The sequence below is a fragment of the Ahaetulla prasina genome, chromosome 1 (genome assembly GCF_028640845.1).
Source record: "Ahaetulla prasina isolate Xishuangbanna chromosome 1, ASM2864084v1, whole genome shotgun sequence".
Lineage (NCBI taxonomy): Eukaryota > Metazoa > Chordata > Lepidosauria > Squamata > Colubridae > Ahaetulla > Ahaetulla prasina.
The window spans coordinates 94,780,457-94,794,905 of record NC_080539.1 but is presented as its reverse complement, the minus strand read 5'-3'; the positions used below and the strand labels follow the sequence as shown (position 1 = coordinate 94,794,905).

The 14,449-nt window shown below is 46.7% G+C and overlaps 1 long non-coding RNA gene across 1 annotated transcript in view; it reads right to left on the bottom strand.

Annotated features, from left to right (window-relative positions):
• Positions 1 to 443: 443 nt before the first annotated feature.
• LOC131191200 (uncharacterized) overlaps positions 444 to 14,449 on the bottom strand; it is a 44,043-nt gene continuing 30,037 nt past the window's right edge. Inside the window, exons 2-4 of the long non-coding RNA XR_009153447.1 lie at positions 2,814 to 2,975; positions 2,449 to 2,603; positions 444 to 2,356 (exon numbers count right to left, since the gene is read on the bottom strand). This is a non-coding gene — a long non-coding RNA (uncharacterized LOC131191200). The remainder of the gene's footprint in view (positions 2,357 to 2,448; positions 2,604 to 2,813; positions 2,976 to 14,449) is intronic.

The window sequence follows — 14,449 nt, the reverse complement described above, 5'->3', positions numbered from 1 at the left end:
TTCCCTGTTTTTCTAGGTAATGGACAAAGAGAATTCACCAGTGTTATGTCTGAATTGCATTTTTGTGGTTAGTGAAATCTAAAGTGCAGAACTGAAAGTAACTTTGTGTGTATTATTTAATCTTTGACAGAGAGAGAGAAAAATCCTATTTCAAAGAAAAACCCTCCCTTTCCATTTCTTTTTTTGGGAGAAGAGAGGTTTTTGTGATGAACATACTTTGTAAAAGCTTTCTCTATTTGCTCGCTGTCACCAGCAGAGGCCATGAGATCATCTACCATTGCTAAATTGGTTTGATTCGGCGGAAACAAGTCAGTTACTTCAAAAGACCCCCCATAAACTTAATATCAGGAAATTTATTAAGCAATTCTTGGTACAGAGGTTGCCAACAGTTATAAAATCATATCATGTTTTGAGGCACTTGAGATAATACATGCTCACCGTGTTCAAACATTTGTTTTATAAAATAAGATTTTGCCAAATTGGAAGGCCCGCTTATAATACAAGAGAAAGGATGTACAAACTTGCACACTGCTTTTCATCATATTTAATAGCCGTAAGATAGCTTACAATAATCCTCTATTTTGAGCACCCTTTTATTATAGACAACATGTAGAGTTTTTCTGAGCACCCGTGTTTCCAGGGCCCACTGCTTTTTAATCCTTTAAATCCTTGATCATAGGTTGAATCAAGCACTCTGTTGAAGTCATGGGCCTTGTAGCTTATAGGGCAGCCATGAAAAAAACTGCCAAAAATTCCGGGAACCCCAGGAAAAGTAAGATCGGTACTGGATTGGCAACCCCCACACACCTGTAAGCAACTCCAGAGCTTCCTGAGGTTTGCAAACTTTTAGACAATTAATTCCAGCTTTTGCTGAGGTAGCCCTGCCCCTGATGGAACTGCTGAAAACACAGCTGAACCAATCACTGGCTTGGTCTCTGGGTTGCCAACAAGTGTTCAAAAACCTAAAAAAGCTCTTCGCAGAAGAACCCATCCTTCAGCACAAATGTTTTCACAAATTCCTTCAGACACTTATCACCATTTCCTAAAAGCACCATCATCCAGCATGTCCATGGCATAGACATAGTTTGGTATGGGTGTCCCTGTTTCTTGACAGCATTCAAAATCATACACAATGTACCTGTAGCTGACATTTGGCTTAAAAATCCTTTTTAGAAAACAAAAATGGCCTGTCAAGCTATCTACCTTGGTATCACACTGTCCACACTTCAACTTCTTACATTCATCATGTGGTGTAGGCACATAGATGCCACACCTGGACAAAGTACATTATCCTCACAAACAATTTTTCCTTCCTCAGACAACCGTTCATGTCTTTCAAGACATGCCTTAAAACGGCAAAACTTACAGCATATCACCCTCTCACCAGCCACTTCGCGACATTCTGACCCCGAACAGGCTCGACAAAAGTATTGACAAGTGTCTAAATTTGTTGTGATACACTGTGTGACATAGTTCTCAGAAATAATGTACACCCGTGAATCCTTTGATTTTTTTACCCTATAGTAATGCCTGTCATGTAGCAACATAAACACTACTCTTTCTTGTTGGGTCCCTCCAGTTACAAAAAACCTCCAACCCCCTTCATGATCTTTATAGTTATACCAAAGTGGTCCTCAAATATGTGAAAAATCAATTCTGTGGTCCCGAGAGTGTTATGGAGGTCCCTGGCTCTGGTAATAATGTCTTGTTTTTTTATCTAACAATGACAACAGGCTGTCTGCAAAACACAGAAATATCCCCTCTACATAGAAATCAACCAGGTGTTGTCTTTTCTTCTCCAAAATCTTACCGAATAGAACTGTACCTAATTTCCTAAGCCCGCCCTCCTCATGGTTCTTCACAATAGTGACTGTTAGTTCTAAAGAGTTCCTCCATAATATCTCCACATTTGCTTTGTAATAAACTCTCTACAAAACTAAGGAACTGATCAGCATTTAGTTCATCCAGAGGTCTCCTAACACTAAAGAGAGGCCTACCTAATTCCTCAGCATCCACCGCAATTGCACAAAATCACTTGATCTTATCTCGCTGGAAATATGGTTCAAAAGGTTCTGTATGAATAACACGTATAGCTTGTGTGAATGATCGAATATGTTCCACATTTACACATCTGTAATGTTCACAGTACTCTATAGCTCTGTAGTGTTGCACTTCCTTCTGCCATGATCAGTTGCTCTCCAGGTAGACATCAGGTTCTTCTGGTGTACTTCTGAGTGTTCTTATTCCTCTACTGATTGTGTTTCTGACATATCACACTCTTCACTGGTAATATCTGGGTGTACGACTGTAGGCTGTTAGTCCTCATTCCCCTTTTTTGACTTTTTACAAACAGGTTCTAGATAAATAAAAAAGACATATCGAAGAGATGTCACTGGTTTAATGAATACAAACATCCATATTTAGAAATTATTGTGCATTTTAATGAACCTTGTATGACACGGGATGTGGACGGCCAGGGTTCAATTTCCTGTCCCTGTACTTCCCATGCATTGCATAAAGCTGTTGTGGTTCAATACTCTATTGAACTCGTTGTGAAACAGTAAGCATTGGAATTTCTGCAGAGAACTGTTCACTGTCTTTATCTGTAGGTACATGAATAATTAACAGTTAGGATTCTTACTTATTATAGTACAAATAACATATTGAATGCAGAGTGGGGAAAAAAAGCCAGACCTCCTTACATTTCAATTATTTTGGAGTAGATTGGGCAAATGACAGATCAAAATTCATGTTTTCTAAATTTAGAAAAATTTAGATTTTTCTAAAACTTGCATGTGAATAACAGATCCTACCTTGCATTTCCATTTCTTCTGATACATATGTTGCGGATAGCTGCTCCATTTCCTGCATCTGTTCCTCCACAGGTCCATATGACATGCTTGGTTGTGGTTTCCCAACTCACTGAGAATCTGTGGGCATTGTAAATGCTGCAAACATTTCATCATCATCCCATTCTGAAAGAAATGCCAAATCACATAGGTGTCATTCTTGCTACAGAAATGTAGAGCCACCCTTAAAATACTAACAACATATAGCAGTGTTGGCAAACTTTTTCTGCACTGAGTGCCGAAACGGGGACGTGCGCATGCGCACGTACCAGAAACTGGAAGAGCAGCTGCCCAGTGTGCATGTGCACACCTGGAAGATGATCTTCCGGTTTCCGGTGCACACATGTGCGCCAGCCACCTCGTCTTCCAATTTCTGGCACACATGCGCACACTGGAAACTGGAAGATCATCTTCCTGGCTCATGCATGCGCACCGGGCGGCTGTTCTTCTGGTTTCTGGCGCTTCTGCATGCATGACCAGCTGGCCAGTGCACTGGAACCCGGAACAGCAACGGGCGACAGGTCGTGTGCCCAGAGAGAATAGAATAGAATAGAATAGAATAGAATAGAATAGAATAGAATTTTATTGGCCAAGTGTGATTGGACACACAAGGAATTTGTCTTGGTGCATATGCTCTCAGTGTACATAAAAGAAAAGATACGTTCATCAAGGTACAACATTTACAACACAATTGATGGTCAATATATCAATATAAATCATAAGGATTGCCAGCAACAAGTTATAGTCATACAGTCATAAGTGGAAAGAGATTGGTGATGGGAACTATGAGACGATTAATAGTAGTGCAGATTCAGTAAATAGTCTGACAGTGTTGATGGAATTATTTGTTTAGCAGAGTGATGGCGTTCGGGGAAAAAACTGTTCTTGTGTCTAGTTGTTCTGGTGTGCAGTGCTCTATAGCGTCGTTTTGAGGGTAGGAGTTGAAACAGTTTATGTTTCAACTCCTACCCTTTATCTCTGTGTGCCCTTTAGTGGCACACAGAGATGGCTCTGTGTGCCACTTCCGGCATGCGTGCCATAGGTTCGGCATCACGGACTTACAGCTTGAAACAGGAGGTCATCCTTACACATTATTGTTTGGTGATAGACCTTCATTGCATTTCCTAACAAGCAAGGTCCTTTATTCCAGGGGTCACCAACTTTTCGGACCTCAGGGACCACTAACTTCATAATTTTTTTTAAATTATTATTTACATTTATACCCCGCCCTTCTCCGAAGACTCAGGGCGGCTTACAGTGTATAAGGCAATAGTCTCATTCTATTTGTATATTTTACAAAGTCAACTTATTGCCCCCCCCAACAATCTGGGTCCTCATTTTACCTACCTTATAAAGGATGGAAGGCTGAGTCAACCTCGGGCCGGGCTTGAACCTGCAGTAATTGCAGGCTGCTGTGTTCTAATAACAGGCTTCTAACAGCCTGAGCTATTACGGCCCTTCCATAATTTTAAATCCTGTGGACTACTAATATGATCTGCCTAATGACTGGCTGGGTGGGCATGGCTAGGTGGTCATGTGACTGGGTGGGTGTGACCAACTTTATGTCACTCACATTGAGGGGCATCTTGCCAGCCTCTACTCGCCCCTCCCCTGCCAGCCACTCCTCGCCTCCCTGCTTGGGCTCCTTAGGGCCCCAACAGGAAGCAGTTGTTGGAGCTAAGCAGCCACCATGAGAAAGAGTTGGCAAAACAGCTCAGTTCATATTGGATCTGGCTGAGAAGGGGGCTCAGCAGAAGCACCTCACTGAGGACTACAAGCATAGGCTTTCTAAGCAGAGGGAAGATCTGTGGGAGTGCAAGGCCAGGTACTGGCACCTGGAGGCTCAGCACGCTGAGATGGTCAGCCAGTTCCAGGACATGATGCAGTCCCACTGGAATGAGGCCCATCGGCTCTTTGCCACCAGCAGCACTTCCCTTCAGCCTTAGCCCAAAGCCCCACACCAGAAGGCTGAAACAGACCCCAAGTTGGAATTTCTGCCCCCCTCCAACCCACACAAAAAGACCCTGAAGGGGGAGACTCTCTGCAGCAACACAAACATTCATTGCACGTATCTGGCCCAGGGGCTGTAATTTGAGGACCCCTGATTTAGTGCAATATAAAAAATGCAAATAATTTTTCTGCGGACCACCAGTTGCTGACCACTGCTTTATACAATAGTTATGTCTGCAAATTAAATAACATATCTCTATTTCCCTCTCCCTCATAATGTGGTTGCACTGCAACCCCTGTTATATATGCATCATTGTGAATCTGTGGGCACTGCAAATGTGGCAAACAGTTCATCTTCCTCACATTCTGAAAGAAAAATTGAATCAGACTGGAATCCGTATTGCTACATAAAAGGACAACCCGACCCTCTAATATTTGCATGTTAAAAGGAAAAAGAATACCTTCACATGCTTTAACACACTGCGAATCTGTAGCCTCAGCCTAATAAACCCCCAACACCTGATATAAATATTATTTAATACATCTATGCCATGCAATATCTTAAAATAGTTATAAAAACACATTTGTATCAGCCATCCTGAAGAGTTCTTCTTTACCGGTCAGCAGAGCAAGGCTTCTATGGTTAACTGACTAGCACCTTCTTATCTGTTTCAACTAGCTACACTTCCAGTGCTGTTGGCATCACATTTATTCCAGCAATCATTACCCATTACAGAACAGAAATAACAAGAGATTACCAAGTGTTTCAGTATACATGTTTTATTTGAAATTCAAACCCTTTACATTAACGTTTTCTTTCTTTTTTTTAGAAATATTTTTTTATTTTTTTAACACACACACACACATCAGCATACAATGCATTATTCTAGGACCTACCTAGTGGCAATGAGGGAAGCGAGGCGTTCTTACACCTCCACCCTCATTGCGTCGGCAGATAACCGCCCGGCCGCCCTGTTTCGGGTGACCCGCTCTCTCCTACATCAGGAGGTGCGGGATGACCCTTTGCAGGGACGAGCCGAGGAGTTTAGTGGTTATCTATACGATAAAATCACTCAGCTGAGGGACGGTCTGGACCGAATTTGGGATGATCCAAGCGAGGGAGAGGAGGCACGTCTTGTTGAGCCCATTTGGGATGAGTTTAACCCTGTGGCTCCCGAGGACGTGGACAGGTTGTTGGGGAGGCTGCATGGCACGACATGTTTACTGGACCCGTGCCCTTCCTGGCTGGTACTGGCCACTCAGGCGGTGACACGAGGCTGGCTCCAGAGGATTATCAACGCTTCTTTGTTGGAAGGGGTTTTCCCTGCCGCCTTGAAAGAGGCGGTGGTGAGACCCCTCCTTAAGAAGCCCTCCCTGGACCCAGCTATCTTGGGTAATTATCGTCCAGTCTCCAACCTTCGCTTTGTTGCGAAGGTTGTAGAGAGTGCTGTGGCGCGACAGCTACCCCAATACCTGGATGAAGATGTCTATCTAGACCCGTTCCAGTCCGGCTTCCGACCCGGATACAGCACGGAGACAGCTTTGGTCGCATTGGTGGATGATCTCTGGAGGCCAGGACAGGGTTATTCCTCTGCCCTGGTCCTATTAGACCTCTCAGCGGCGCTCGATACCATCGACCATGGTATCTTGCTGCGCTGGTTGGGGGATTGGGAGTGGAGGCACCGATATCGGTGGTTCTCCTCCTATCTCTCCGACCGGACGCAGACGGTGTTGACGGGGGGGCAGAGGTCGACCGCGAGGTGCCTCACTTGTGGGGTCCCACAGGGGTCGATTCTCTCGCCCCTGCTGTTCAATATCTACATGAAGCCGTTGGGTGAGATCATCAGTGGTTTCGGGGTGAGATACCAGCAGTACGCTGATGACACCCAGCTGTACTTTTCCACCCCGGGCCACCCCAATGAAGTTGTTGAGGTGCTGTCCCGGTGTTTGGAAGCCGTACGGGTCTGGATGGGGAGAAACAGGCTCAAGCTTAATCCCTCCAAGGACAGCTGGCTGTCGGAGGCGAGTTATTGGCCCCAAAGGATAGGGTGCGCAACTTAGGTGTCCTCCTGGATGATCGGCTGTTGTTTGAAGATCATTTGACGGCCGTCTCCAGGAGGGCCTTCCACCAGGTTCGCCTGGTTCGGCAGTTGCGCCCCTTCCTTGATCGGGATGCCTTATGCACAGTCACTCATGCGCTCGTTACCTCTCGCTTGGATTACTGTAATGCTCTCTACATGGGGCTCCCCTTGAAGTGCACTCGGAGGCTTCAGTTAGTCCAGAATGCAGCTGCGCGGGTGATAGAGGGAGCTACGCGTAGCTCCCATGTAACACCGCTCCTGCGCAGACTGCACTGGCTGCCTGTGGCCTTCCGAGTGCACTTTAAGGTGTTGGTTACGACCTTTAAAGCGCTCCATGGCTTAGGACCTGGGTACTTACGGGACCGCCTGCTGTTACCACATGCCTCCCACCGACCCGTACGCTCCCATAGAGAGGGACTTCTCAGGGTGCTGTCCGCCAAACAATGTCAGCTGGCGGCCCCCAGGGGAAGGGCCTTCTCTGTGGGGGCTCCCACACTCTGGAACGAGCTTCCCCCGGGTTTACGTCAAATACCTGACCTTCGGACATTCCGTCGCGAACTGAAGACACATCTCTTTATTCGCGCGGGGCTGGCTTAAATTGGATTTTTAATTGTGAAATTCTATTAATTTTTAAACGGGGTTTTTAGTTTACGGTAATTTTAATTTCAGGCTAATTTTAAATAAGTTTTTTAAATGGTATTTTAACCTGTATATTTGTATTGTTGGTTTTATCTTGCCTGTACACCGCCCTGAGTCCTTCGGGAGAAGGGCGGTATAAAAATCAAATAAATAATAATAATAATAATTTCTGAACAGAATAGTGGCCAGTTTTCAAATTCATACATCTTTTAGTTCTCATCCAACACATTTTATATATTTACATTTGCTTCATTCAAAGAATGAAGAAGGGAATGGAGGCTTGATGGTTAGCAATAATCCTTTATTAACAACAAACTAACAGCGAGTAAAACTAGGGCAATATTCCCGAACAAACCAACTTCACTCACAGTTGCTACTTATATAGCAGCTATCACGTTGGCCAATGATGGCCACTCATTTATAAGCCAATAGGCAACGATTCTCTAGCCTCATACGCTGCACTCCTCCCCCCATGGATAGCACATGCATAATCCTGCAAGTATGCAGGGCGCCGACGCAATCGTCCCAATCGACGCAGTTCAGGGCTTCCAGCAGGTTGAACAGAAGGAGGTAGCTCTGGAACCGCAGGAACAACCGGGACCGATGCGGGCGATACCACAGGAGGGCTGGAAGGCGGCACCGCAGGAGTACTGGAGGGCAGCACCTCAGGAGGGCTAGCCGACGGAAGTGTTGAACCATCCAATAAAGTAGTCATCGGAAACTTTGGTTGTAGTGAGACATCGAAATTGCCGACCGGCTGAAGAGTAGGAACCGAACGTAATCCATCAGGGGTTCTGCCAGGCGAATCTTGGGGTATTGCAGGGGCAATAAATTTACATCCCCGAATCTGGTCCACATGACGCCGCCAAATCCGCCCATCCCCGAGCTCCACCCTGTAAGAACGAGGCCCCGTTACTTGGACAATTCGGCCTGGCAACCACAAGGGATAACCCCCATGGTTCTGGACAAAACCCTGTTCCCCCTCAGTAAAGGTCCTGATACCGCTAGTCGAGGCCAACGGGGTATCAGAGACATAATTAGGATGTAATTTGTCTAGGGTCGTTCGCAGGCGCCAGCCCATAAGAAGCTCGGCTGGGCTGCGATTGGTCATCGGACACGGGGTAGTATGCTGCGCCAAGAGATATTTTGTTAATTTCCCCTTCCATGTTCCCGATCCAAACCGGGCCAGGGCATCCTTAACAGACCGGACAGCTTGTTCAGCCCGGCCATTAATGGCCGGATGGTAGGGCGCAACCTGGGCATGCCTAATGCCCAAACTAGCCATGAACATCTGAAAAACGGCCGAGGTGAACTGTGGCCCATTATCTGAAACTACGACATCAGGCAAACCGTGGGTGGCAAACAATTTGCTCAGCGCCCGTTTGATAGCCTCAGACGTGGTTGATGCCATAAGAACTGCCTCCACCCAATTAGAGTAAGCATCAACCACTATCAGAAAATTATGCCCATGGACCGGGCCAGCCAGGTCGATATGAACCCGGGACCAAGGGCTTCCAGGGACCTCCCACCTCGTGGGCATGGCCGCAGGCGGCACAGCCCGGGACAGTTGGCAACTCTGGCAATTCTCTACCCATTCTGAGATGGCCTGATCCACTTTAGGCCACCAAACATAACTGCGGCCTAAAGCTTTCATCCTGGCAATGCCCGGATGACCTTCGTGTAGGTATTGCAATACAGAGGTGCGTAAAGGACGAGGGACCACTACCCGACTGCCCCACTGTAAACAGCCCCTCAAGACAGACAGCTCATGTTGCCTAGTCTTGTAGGGTTGGAACTCCCCCGGCAGGCGGTCTTGTGGCCACCCCCGTCGTACCCAATCCAGAACCTGTGCCAGAATAGGGTCACGCTTGGAATGATATGCAATATCATCTGCAGTCATCAAGGCAGGAAGCTCATCCACACAAAAAATGGAGGAGGCAGGGGCTGGGTCCTCGACCCCCAAAGGGAGAGGACAACGGCTAAGGCCATCTGCATTGGAAAGCTCTTTCCCAGGGCGATAGATCAACCGATAATTGTACGCTGCCAAAAAAATAGACCACCTTAATAGGCGAGGAGACATGATCTGAGGGGTCTGTTTGTCACCAGCCAACAACCCCAAAAGAGGCTTATGATCAGTGATCAATTGAAAAAAACGGCCATAAATGTAATCATGAAACCGTTTAACGGCAGCTACAATGGCCAGAGCCTCCTTGTCTAGTTGACTATAATTCCTCTCTGCACCGGTTGGGGGGTTTAGGAGTGGGAGGCACTGTTTATCGGTGGTTCTCCTCCTATCTCTCCGACCAGTCGCAGACGGTGTTGACAGGGGGGCAGAGATTGACCGTGAGGCGCCTCACTTGTGGGGTGCCACAGGGGTCGATTCTCTCGCCTCTCCTGTTCAACATCTACATGAAGCCGTTGGGTGAGGTCATCAGTGGTTTCGGGGTGAGTTACCATCTGTACGCTGATGATACGCAGCTGTACTTTTCCACCCCGGATCACCCCAACGAAGCTGTCGAAGTGCTGTCCCGGTGCTTGGAAGCCGTACGGGTCTGGATGGGGAGAAACAGACTCAAGCTCAATCCCTCCAAGACGGAGTGGCTGTGGATGCCGGCACCCCGGTACAGCCAGCTGCAGCCGCAGCTGGCTGTCGGGGGCGAGTTATTGGCCCCAATGGAAAGGGTGCGCAACTTGGGCGTCCTCCTGGATGGGCGGCTGTCGTTTGATGATCATTTGGCGGCCGTCTCCAGGAGGGCTTTTTACCAGGTACGCTTGGTCCGCCAGTTGCGCCCCTTCCTTGACCGGGATGCCTTATGCACGGTCACTCACGCTCTTGTCACTTCCCGTTTGGATTATTGCAATGCTCTCTACATGGGGCTGCCCTTGAAGTGCACCCAGAGACTGCAGCTAGTCCAGAATGCAGCTGCGCGGGTTATAGTGGGAGCAACTCATTGCTCCCATGTAACACCAATCCTGCGCGGCTTGCACTGGCTTCCTGTAGTCTTTCGGGTGCGCTTTAAGATCCTGGTCACCACCTTCAAAGCGCTCCATGGCTTAGGGCCCGGGTACTTACGGGACCGCCTGCTGTTACCTTATGCCTCCCACCGACCCATACGCTCACATAGAGAGGGACTTCTCAGGGTGCCGTCCGCCAAACAATGCCGGCTGGCAGCCCCCAGGGGCAGGGCCTTCTCTGTGGGAGCTCCTACGCTCTGGAACGAACTTCCCCCTGGATTACGTCAAGTGCCCGATCTTCGGACCTTTCGCCGTGAGCTGAAAACATATTTATTTATTCAAGCGGGACTGGCCTAATATTTTTAAATTTTAATTGGGGTTTTATCATTTTAGGGTTGAAATTTGAAATTTGAAATTTTTAATACTGGCCATTTTTTCTAATTTGCTCGGTTTTAAATTGTTGTTTTAATTGTATATTTTTATATTTCTTATCTTTTGGCTGTACACCGCCCTGAGTCCCTTGGGAGAAGGGCGGTATAAAAATTTAATAAAACTAAAACTAAAACTAAACTCTCTGCCGACGACAGAGTCCGAGAAAAATAAGCAATTGGAGCCTCAGATCCATTTGGTAGTAGGTGGCTCAGAACAGCCCCTACGCCATATGGAGAGGCATCACAAGCTAAAGTAAGGGGGACACTGTCGCTATATTGGACCAACACGGCATCCGAGGTAAGGAGAGCCTTGACAGCAGCAAAAGCAGAGGCCTGGGCTTTGCCCCATGACCAAGGAGTCCTACCATCGAGTAATCTATGAAGAGGCTCCGCCACAGAAGCCTTATGGGGCAGGAACACGCTATAAAGGTTAAGGAGTCCCAAGAACGACTGCAAGTCTGCTTTGCAGGTAGGAGTAGGAGCATTTTTTATCGCCTCCACCTTTGACGGGGTTGGATGCAACCCATCAGCATCAATTACGAACCCCAGGAACTCAACCCTAGGCACCCCGAATTTACACTTAGACTTTTTAAGCTTAAGGCCCGTCTGTTGGAAACAGGTAAGAACCTGTCGCAGGCGGCTAATAAGGGCATCCTGGCTGGTAGCAGAGACCAACACATCGTCAAAATATGGAACGACTCCAGGTATGCCCTGCAAGAGCCGCTCCATAAGACTCTGAAACAACCCGGGGGCCACACTAATCCCAAACTGCAGGCGGCGGCATTTAAAAGCGCCCCTGTGAGTGACAATGGTTTGTGCAACCGCCGTTGCATCATCCACAGGAAGCTACTGATAAGCTTGTGCCATATCTAACTTAGCAAAGATAGACCCCTGGCCCAAAGAGTGGAGAAGGTGTTGGACTACGGGAACTGGATAAGGGTGTGCCTGCAAAGCACGGTTCAATGTGCATTTAAAATCACCACAGATGCGTACCGAACCATCCGGCTTAATGGGGGTGACAACAGGAGTCTCCCACTTAGAGTGGTCGGTGGGCTCCAGCACCCCTTGCGCAATCAACTTATCCAGTTCCTTGTCCACCTTTGGACGCAGCGCAAAAGGCACCCGTCGAGGCTTAAGCCTAATAGGAGACACCTGGGGATCAAGGTTTAGAGATATAGGGTTGCCCTTATATTGACCCAGGGAATCAGCAAATACCTCAGCAAACTCAGACATCAGGGCCTCAAACCCATCTGTGGTGGTAGAATGAATGCCTGTGATGTTAAGGCCCAATGCTGAGAACCAATCCAACCCCAATAAGCTGGGTAGGTCACCCTTAATTACAAGCAATGGGAGGCGACCGGAGAAAACACCTTTCTCCACCCGAAGGCAGGCACCTCAAGAATGGGAATATCGTTCTGATAGTCCTTCAGTCTGGTGGTACAGGCAGTCAACCGACTTTCAGTGAAGCTTGAGCTATCTTCTGTAAGGTGTTCCAGGCAATAATAGATTTAGAAGAGCCTGTGTCCACCTCCATTTTACAGGGCACCCCCTCCAACTTGATAGTAAGAAAAATTTTCTTGTTGGAGCCAGTCGAAGCCTGGCTGATCGACACTGCAGGGTTGGTGTTTCCTCGGTTCACGGTGAAGCAATCATCTTGGGACACAGGAGGACCTCTCTGGAACCGTCTAACCGGACGAGGACCTGATGGAATATTGTCCAGTGGGGTAGAACAACAAACCCTAGCAAGATGTCCCCGTTTGCCACATTTGCGGCAAACTGCAGTTTTGAAACGACACAACGAGCGAGGGTGATTCTCTCCGCATCCCAGGCAAGGCGCTGTCTGTGGTTTCCGCTCTGTTGGCCGCTTGGCTCCTGGGGCTACTCGGAGGCGACCCACCTCGTCTCCCTCACCCTCAAATTCCTCGGAGAGAACATCGGCATGGTGAATAGAAGCAGAGTGGGCCACTGTATGTGTGGCCGGAACCCTATGCATCTCCGCCGATGACTTCTCTGACATTTCATAGGCACGTGCCTCATCCAAGGCAGACTGGAGGGTAATGTCCGTTCTAGATAAAAGACGGCGTTGCAATCTCAAACTTCTCACGCCGCACACCAGCTGCTCAAGAAGGGAGTCATCCAAGTTAGGGAACTCACACTCTATAGCAGCGGTCCGGAGAGAAGCCATATACGAGTTGATGGACTCCCCATCCATTTGAACCCTCTGGCGAAAGGTAAACTGTCTGGAAATGCACGAAGGAGCAGGCGCATAATGAGCTCGCAATGTGCCCATCAAGGTGGCCCAAGGCACCGCAGAAACTGATTGAGGAGCCAACAGAGCTCTGGCCGTTGCAAATATTTGTGGGCCACAGAGCTCGGTGAAATCGTTGGCTAGAAGATAACAGTCAAAACGCTCAACATACGCATCCCACGTCTCGCCGGGTCATATGGAGCGAAAGATATCTTAGCCGCCATGGAGCAATGTGGATTGACAAGAATAGAGGATAAATAAACTCCCCTACTGTAACCAGTACTCAACCGTCGCCTCAGATATCCCACCTCCTTCGTCGCCAGTGCTTCATTCAAAGAATGAAGAAGGGAATGGAGGCTTGACGGTTAGCAATAATCCTTTATTAACAACAAACTAACAGCGAGTAAAACTAGGACAATATTCCCGAACAAACCAACTTCATTCACAGCTGCTACTTATATAGCAGCTATCACCTGTTGGCCAATGATGGCCACTCATTTATAAGCCAATAGGCAACGATTCTCTAGCCTCATACGCTGCAACATTAATATATTTTCTCTCATGTTTATTTTCCTTCTTTTATTTATGTTGTATATCCAATCTTACCCTTCACCCTAAATTCTAATCATTTATCAACTCCTCTCTATCCCCCCTCTCCTTACTCCCTTTAAATTAAATCCTTTATTTCCCAGTTAATATTTGTAATCTTTTATATATACTACTTATCAGAGTCATTCATATATTTACCATTAAATAACAATTCATATAGTATTAACCATAGTCCAAAAAAAAAAAGAAAACTCAATTTATCTTCATAGTATCATTTCATGCTTTAAGTAAATTCCATAGTTACATTTAAAGACTTTTTCTAGTTTCAAATTCCATTATTAACATTTAAGCCATTTAATATATTATCAGGTATTTTTTGTGCTTTCAAAGTCCATTATTAATATTTAAACCTTTAATATATTTTCAGCTATTTTTTAGTTTTCCTCTTTTCTCTCTTTCTCCTTTTTTTTTTCTTTTTTCTCTTTACTCTCTTTGCTTGTCCTGCATTTCCATCCCCTCTCCTCCTCCCCTCTTCTCTTGTTCTTATCTTCTCACTATTAATCCCAACGTGGTCCTTTAACTTTGTATTTTTTTCCTCCCCTCTTTTTTTTCCTCCATGTTTCTTTCTTCCGTCCCTGTTTTTATCTGCCCTCCTAGTTTGCAATGTTTTTCCAGTTGCTCTCCTTATTCCTTTAGTTATTCTTTTTTTGCCACTGTCAATCTCAGTGTAATCTTTTAAGTTTTTTG